Raw genomic sequence first — 7,111 nt, 5'->3', positions numbered from 1 at the left:
ACACACTCACACGCACACACACACACACATACACACACACACACACATAAACACACTAATAGACTGATGGAGACGAGTGGAAACAGGAGAAACACACACTCATGCACACATGCATGTGTGCATACACACACACAAGCACTTATGTAAACACACACAGACTGATGCAGATGAATGTAAACAGGTGAAACACACATTTTCACACTCGCTCTCACACATACACACACACGCATATACATCACACTCTCACACACATACACACCCGGATACAAACACACACTAACAGGCTTTTGCAGACAAGTACAAACAGGTGAAACACACACACACACACACACACACACACACACACACACACACACACACACACACACACACACTAACAGGACTCGTGAATGTGTTACCTGTGGTTTAATCCTCCTCCTCCTCTGTAATCAGCAGCAGGTTTTATAAGCTCTTCATCAGGAATGTGGTGTGTGTTGGTTCGTCTTCATGTAAGACAGTCGTGTTCATTTATTTAATATTAATCCGCTCCCTCAAACGGCCTCTCGGGAAGTTTTTGCTGACTGTTAATTTTATTGAAACTCTGAATGTGTATAATTGTAAAGACAATGCTATATTTGGCTATATCTAATTATACAATAAAATATTTGATCTATATGGACTGTTTTTTATTTTTAGAAATGCATTTTAGTCACACTTAAAACAAATATTAATGTTATTTAATGAATTTAAAAACATGAACAACAGTACATAACACACAATACAACATGACCCTTCAGTTTAATTAACGATTCTCTCTATTAACGAGTGTCTTATCACCTGCCTATTATGAAGATATTAGCTGTTTATTAAGTGTATATTCTTCATTATCTTATTCTACATCTCTAATCCTAAAACCCACTACTGCCATAATAACTGTTAACTAGAACTTAAAGTTCATTGATAAACTTTGGGAATGGCAGTTGGCAGGAAGCACAGCGACGGTTGCTAAGTGGTTGCTAGGCAGTTGCTAAAACAATTATGGCATTGTTAGGTAGTTGCTAAGCAGTTGCTAAATGGCAATGCTCGTGTACATGTTTGATCAAATGCTAATACTTAGTAGGCATTTCTAGCATATGTTATTGCATTTAAATAATCATTCATAGCATGTAGCTAAACGTTATTAGCGCTTGGCTTCCATTATCATTGTTACCATGCATAGTACACAGGAAGTCCCATTTGCTAGCATGAGTCAAACAAGCCAATGCCCAGGTCCCTACGATGTCCTGATGTAGAGATATTGCTGTTTTTAAATGGTTGCTAGGTTATACTGTTTTATTGCTATGGGGACATTTGACAGGTTAGTGATGATACATCAAAGCTTCTTGGCAATATGAGTGACCTTAATCAACCCTGATGTTTCTATGACAGTCTTCATAAGTGTCAAAAACTGGACTTGAACATTATGTAGTCCTGGTGTTGGGTTGCGGCTGGAAGGGCATTCGCTGTGTAAAACAAATGCTGGATAAGTTGGCGGTTCATTCCGTTGTGGCGACCCCTGATTAATAAAGGGACTAAGAGAATGAACATTATGTAAAAATGGCTTGCCGTATCAGTAAAAAATATGGAGTTTACGTCAAAGATGGCTTGCCATATCAGTAAAAATATGGAGTTTACGTCAAAAATGGCTTGCCATATCTGTAAAAATATGGAGTTTGTCAAAAATGCTTGCCATATCAGTAAAAAAAATGGAGTTTACGCCAAAAATGGCTTGCCATATCTGTAAAAATATGGAGTTTACGTCAAAAATGGCTTGCCATATCTGTAAAAATATGGAGTTTATGTCAAAAATGGCTTGCCATATCTGTAAAAATATGGAGTTTACGTCAAAAATGGCTTGCCATATCTGTAAAAATATGGAGTTTACGTCAAAAATGGCTTGCCATATCAGTAAAAAATATGGAGTTTATGTCAAAAATGGCTTGCCATATCAGTAAAAATATGGAGTTTACGTCAAAAATGGCTTGCCATATCAGTAAAAAACATGGAGTTTACGGCAAAAATGGCTTGCCATATCAGTAAAAATATGGAGTTTACGGCAAAAATGGCTTGCCATATCAGTAAAAATATGGAGTTTGTCATAAATGGCTTGCCATATCAGTAAAAATATGGAGTTTATGTCAAAAATGGCTTGCCATATCAGTAAAAAAAATATGGAGTTTACGTAAAAAATGGCTTGCCATATCAGTAAAAATATGGAGTTTACGCCAAAAATGGCTTGCCATATCTGTAAAAATATGGAGTTTACGTCAAAAATGGCTTGCCATATCAGTAAAAAATATGGAGTTTATGTCAAAAATGGCTTGCCATATCAGTAAAAATATGGAGTTTACGTCAAAAATGGCTTGCCATATCAGTAAAAAACATGGAGTTTACGGCAAAAATGGCTTGCCATATCAGTAAAAATATGGAGTTTACGGCAAAAATGGCTTGCCATATCAGTAAAAAATATGGAGTTTATGTCAAAAATGGCTTGCCATATCAGTAAAAATATGGAGTTTACGTCAAAAATGGCTTGCCATATCAGTAAAAATATGGAGTTTACGCCAAAAATGGCTTGCCATATCAGTAAAAATATGGAGTTTACGCCAAAAATGGCTTGCCATATCTGTAAAAATATGGAGTTTACGCCAAAAATGGCTTGCCATATCAGTAAAAAATATGGAGTTTATGTCAAAAATGGCTTGCCATATCAGTAAAAATATGGAGTTTACGTCAAAAATGGCTTGCCATATCAGTAAAAAACATGGAGTTTACGGCAAAAATGGCTTGCCATATCAGTAAAAATATGGAGTTTACGGCAAAAATGGCTTGCCATATCAGTAAAAATATGGAGTTTGTCATAAATGGCTTGCCATATCAGTAAAAATATGGAGTTTATGTCAAAAATGGCTTGCCATATCAGTAAAAAAAATATGGAGTTTACGTAAAAAATGGCTTGCCATATCAGTAAAAATATGGAGTTTACGCCAAAAATGGCTTGCCATATCAGTAAAAATATGGAGTTTACGCCAAAAATGGCTTGCCATATCAGTAAAAATATGGAGTTTACGCCAAAAATGGCTTGCCATATCAGTAAAAATATGGAGTTTACGCCAAAAATGGCTTGCCATATCAGTAAAAATATGGAGTTTACGTTCAAAATGGCTTGCCATATCAGTAAAAATATGGAGTTTGTCAAAAATGGCTTGCCATATCAGTAAAAAACATGGAGTTTACGGCAAAAATGGCTTGCCATATCAGTAAAAATATGGAGTTTTTGGCAAAAATGGCTTGCCATATCAGTAAAAATATGGAGTTTGTCATAAATGGCTTGCCATATCAGTAAAAATATGGAGTTTACGTCAAAAATGGCTTGCCATATCAGTAAAAAATATGGAGTTTACGTAAAAAATGGCTTGCCATATCAGTAAAAATATGGAGTTTACGCCAAAAATGGCTTGCCATATCAGTAAAAATATGGAGTTTACGCCAAAAATGGCTTGCCATATCAGTAAAAATATGGAGTTTACGTTCAAAATGGCTTGCCATATCAGTAAAAATATGGAGTTTGTCAAAAATGGCTTGCCATATCAGTAAAAATATGGAGTTTACGTCAAAAATGGCTTGCCATATCAGTAAAAAATATGGAGTTTGTCAAAAATGGCTTGCCATATCAGTAAAAATATGGAGTTTGTCAAAAATGGCTTGCCATATCAGTAAAAATATGGAGTTTACGTCAAAAATGGCTTGCCATATCAGTAAAAAATATGGAGTTTGTCAAAAATGGCTTGCCATATCAGTAAAAATATGGAGTTTACGTCAAAAATGGCTTGCCATATCTGTAAAAAATATGGAGTTTACGTCAAAAATGGCTTGCCATATCTGTAAAAAATATGGAGTTTACGTCAAAAATGGCTTGCCATATCAGTAAAAATATGGAGTTTACGTCAAAAATGGCTTGCCATATCAGTAAAAATATGGAGTTTACGTCATAAATGGCTTGCCATATTTTGAGAAAAATAATGCTTAAAAATGATTTATTGGAAAACTATAAGTCTGATAAACCTTAAAGATATAGCAACAAAATCTAATGCATCTAAATACAGCTTTTGGCCAAATTTTATGGCTTGTATAATTTTTTTATATGCCCGGATTATAAAAATTTAATATTTAACATTTTTTATTAAAAAACAATAAGTCTTATAGGCATGAGAAGATATAGCAACAATCTTGAATGTAGAAGGCACATTTTGACCTCATTTGGGCCTTGTGGCATGAACGGCCTAGGAGGAGATACGTTTGTTTTCAAGGACAGAGTCCTTTCTCAAGCCAACATAATAAGTGGAGGTTGAAAGAGGACTGAAAGTTCAGACTCAAGGAAAAGTAGCATTACTTGCCCCAAAATGTAGTGCAGTAGAGTAAGAGTATCTGCTGTAAATATTACTCAATAAAAAGCAGCGCCTATAAAAGTACTCCAGAGTAGTGAGCATTATGCTGTTTACATGTTTCGTTTACATGCAGTTTGTGCAGGGATGTGTAACAATCTGTGAGAGGGGTCTGGCTGCAGAGTTGAACTTGCATCTTCGGGCTTTGTGTCCCACGCTTCCTATGCAAGTGACGTCATTTACATAATCGACACCTGCACCCGTCACATCACTTCAAATCAACACAGATAAACCACAAGTAATTTTCAGTTGGTTTGCGTTGCCAGTGATGACGTTGTCAAATAATTCTAAGTAACCTGCTTATGTTGTACAACATGAAAGACTCCATATGCATCCATATGAACTCACAGTTGCAGCGCAGCTTCAACAGTCTCGACATGATCCCAGCCCAGTGTGGTAGGTCCTCCAAACACGATGTTGAGATCGACTCGATAAGGGGACATCTCGACTCTCTTAACGGAAAGAAAGCGTCACAGATGATGTTGTAAGGCAAGCATTCGTGGTTTGTTACGATCTGTTTACGTAACTATAGCAACTGAGGCACCCGTCGCCGTATGTTGCCAGAAACTACAGTGAAACTCTTAGGAGAAAAGGCACTTGAGTAAAGGTGATGCATAAGAAGTTTGTTGCAACAATCGTAATGAAATCTGTTTCCTCAGAGATTTTCCCTTAAGTTAAATTACCGAAGGACTTTCAAGCAAGCGGACGTAAATGACGTCACTTGCAGAGGAAGTGCGGTTGCCTGAGCGTAACAGTGCAAGAGTGCAAGCCTGGAGGTGCAAGTGCAAACCTGCAGCCAGTCTTTATTACATTCTGTAGTGAATTTAGTGATCGTCCTATATTCGTTCTTTCCTTCCTTCCATTGTTGGTTTGTTCTTTCCTTCCATCATTCATTTGTTCGCCCGTTCCTTCATTCTTTTGTTCCTTCATTAGGTTCTTTGTTCGTTCCCTCCTTCGTTCCTTAGTTTGTTCAGTCCTTCCTTCATAAGTACAGTTGTTCCTAGCTTCATTTGGTCCTTCCATTCCTTGTTCGGCCCTTCCTTCCTTCAAGCCTTGGCTGGGTCAGTTGGCGTTTCTGTGTGGAGTTTGCATGTTCTCCTCGTGTTGGCGTGGGTTTCCCCCATAGTCCAAAGACATGCGGTACAGGTGAATTGGGTAGGCTAAATTGTCCGCAGTGTATGAGTGTGTGTGGATGTTTCCCAGAGATGGGTTGTGGCTGGAAGGGCATCTGCTGCATAAAACAAAGGCTGGATAAGTTGTGGGTGTTATTCCGCTGTGGTGACCCCTGATTAATAAACGGACTAAGCCAAAAAAAAAAAAAAAAAGAATGAATGAATATATATATATATACATAAAATTAAATATATATAAATTAAATAAACTAAATGTATCACTATGATGCCACAAACTTTCATTCTCTGGTTTATTAAAACATCAAACTATATCAAGTATACAAAGTTTTTTTTTTTTATACCAATTCAACAAACAATAATAAATAGAAATGCAATAAATGAGTCTATTTTTAGCTGTTTATTATTAACCTAAAGTTGTAATATTCAGTAATTCTGTGTAACAGCTGAGGAATGTGGATTTAGTTTAGAACAGCATCTCATATCAAACATTTATTATATTTTTTAAGCATTCCAAGAACCCAAGGTAGATTTCACAAACATTTTAGTCCCTTGAGATTAAACAAAATAATCAATCATTCATTTTCTTTTCAGCTTAGTCCCTTTATTAATCAGGTCATCACAATGGAATGAACCGCCAACTTATTCAGCATATGTTTTAAACAGGATGCCCTTCCAGCTGCAACCCATCACTGGGAAACACCCAAACACACTTATTCACACCCACACTTATCGACTCCGGACAATTTAGTTAGTTTAAACCCACACCAACATGAGGAGAACATGCAAACTCCACACAGAAATGCCAACTGACCCAGCCAGGACTTGAATCAGCGACCCTCTTGCTGTGAGGCGACAGCACTACCCGCTGTGCCGCCATAATAATATTCATTCATTCATTTTAGGCTTAGTCCATTTATTAATCTGGGGTCGCCACAGTGGAAACAACCGCCAAGTTATCCAGCCCTTTCAGCGGCAACCCATCTCTGGGAAACATCCACACACACTCATTCACACACACACTCATACACTACGGAAAATTTTGCCTACCCAATTCCCCTATAGCGCATGTGTTTGGACTGTGGGGGAAACCGGAGCACCCGGAGGAAACCCACGCGAACGTAGGGAGAACCCCAAGGTTCGAACCGGGCGACCCAGTGACCTTCTTGCTGAGGCAACGGCACTACTGCGCCACCGCGTCGCCTAATAATAATATTAATAATTATAAAAACTAATTCAAATAACAGGAATTGCACGTTTTAATGTTTGTGTCTTGAAATGTGTGTGTGTGTGTGTGTGTGTTCATCATCATCATCATCATCAGCGCCCTCTGCTGCTCAGAGATGTTCATTTTCACGCGAATTTGCACAAAAATGAATAACACGTTGTTGATGTCGCTTTCTTTATTCCAAGAAACACTCTAGTCAAAATCAATATAAGATCTCAGAATAAACAGAGGACTGAACAGGCTTCTGTGTGTGTGTGTGTGTGTGTGTGTGTGTGTGTGTGTGTTTGTGT

At 37.5% G+C, this 7,111-nt stretch overlaps 1 protein-coding gene across 1 annotated transcript in view; it reads left to right on the top strand.

Moving 5' to 3' along the window:
* mims2 (mitochondrial inner membrane scaffold 2) overlaps window positions 1-654 on the top strand; it is a 7,535-nt gene extending 6,881 nt beyond the window's left edge. Inside the window, 1 exon segment of the mRNA NM_001033751.3 lies at window positions 1-654. This exon segment is cut by the window's left edge and continues 314 nt beyond it. The gene's annotated coding sequence lies outside the window, so the exon portion shown is untranslated.
* The last annotated feature ends 6,457 nt before the right edge of the window (window positions 655-7,111 follow it).

The sequence above is a fragment of the Danio rerio genome, chromosome 6 (assembly GCF_052040795.2).
Source record: "Danio rerio strain M-AB ecotype USA chromosome 6, GRCz13ab, whole genome shotgun sequence".
Lineage (NCBI taxonomy): Eukaryota > Metazoa > Chordata > Actinopteri > Cypriniformes > Danionidae > Danio > Danio rerio.
This window is presented reverse-complemented; position numbering and strand designations above follow the sequence as displayed.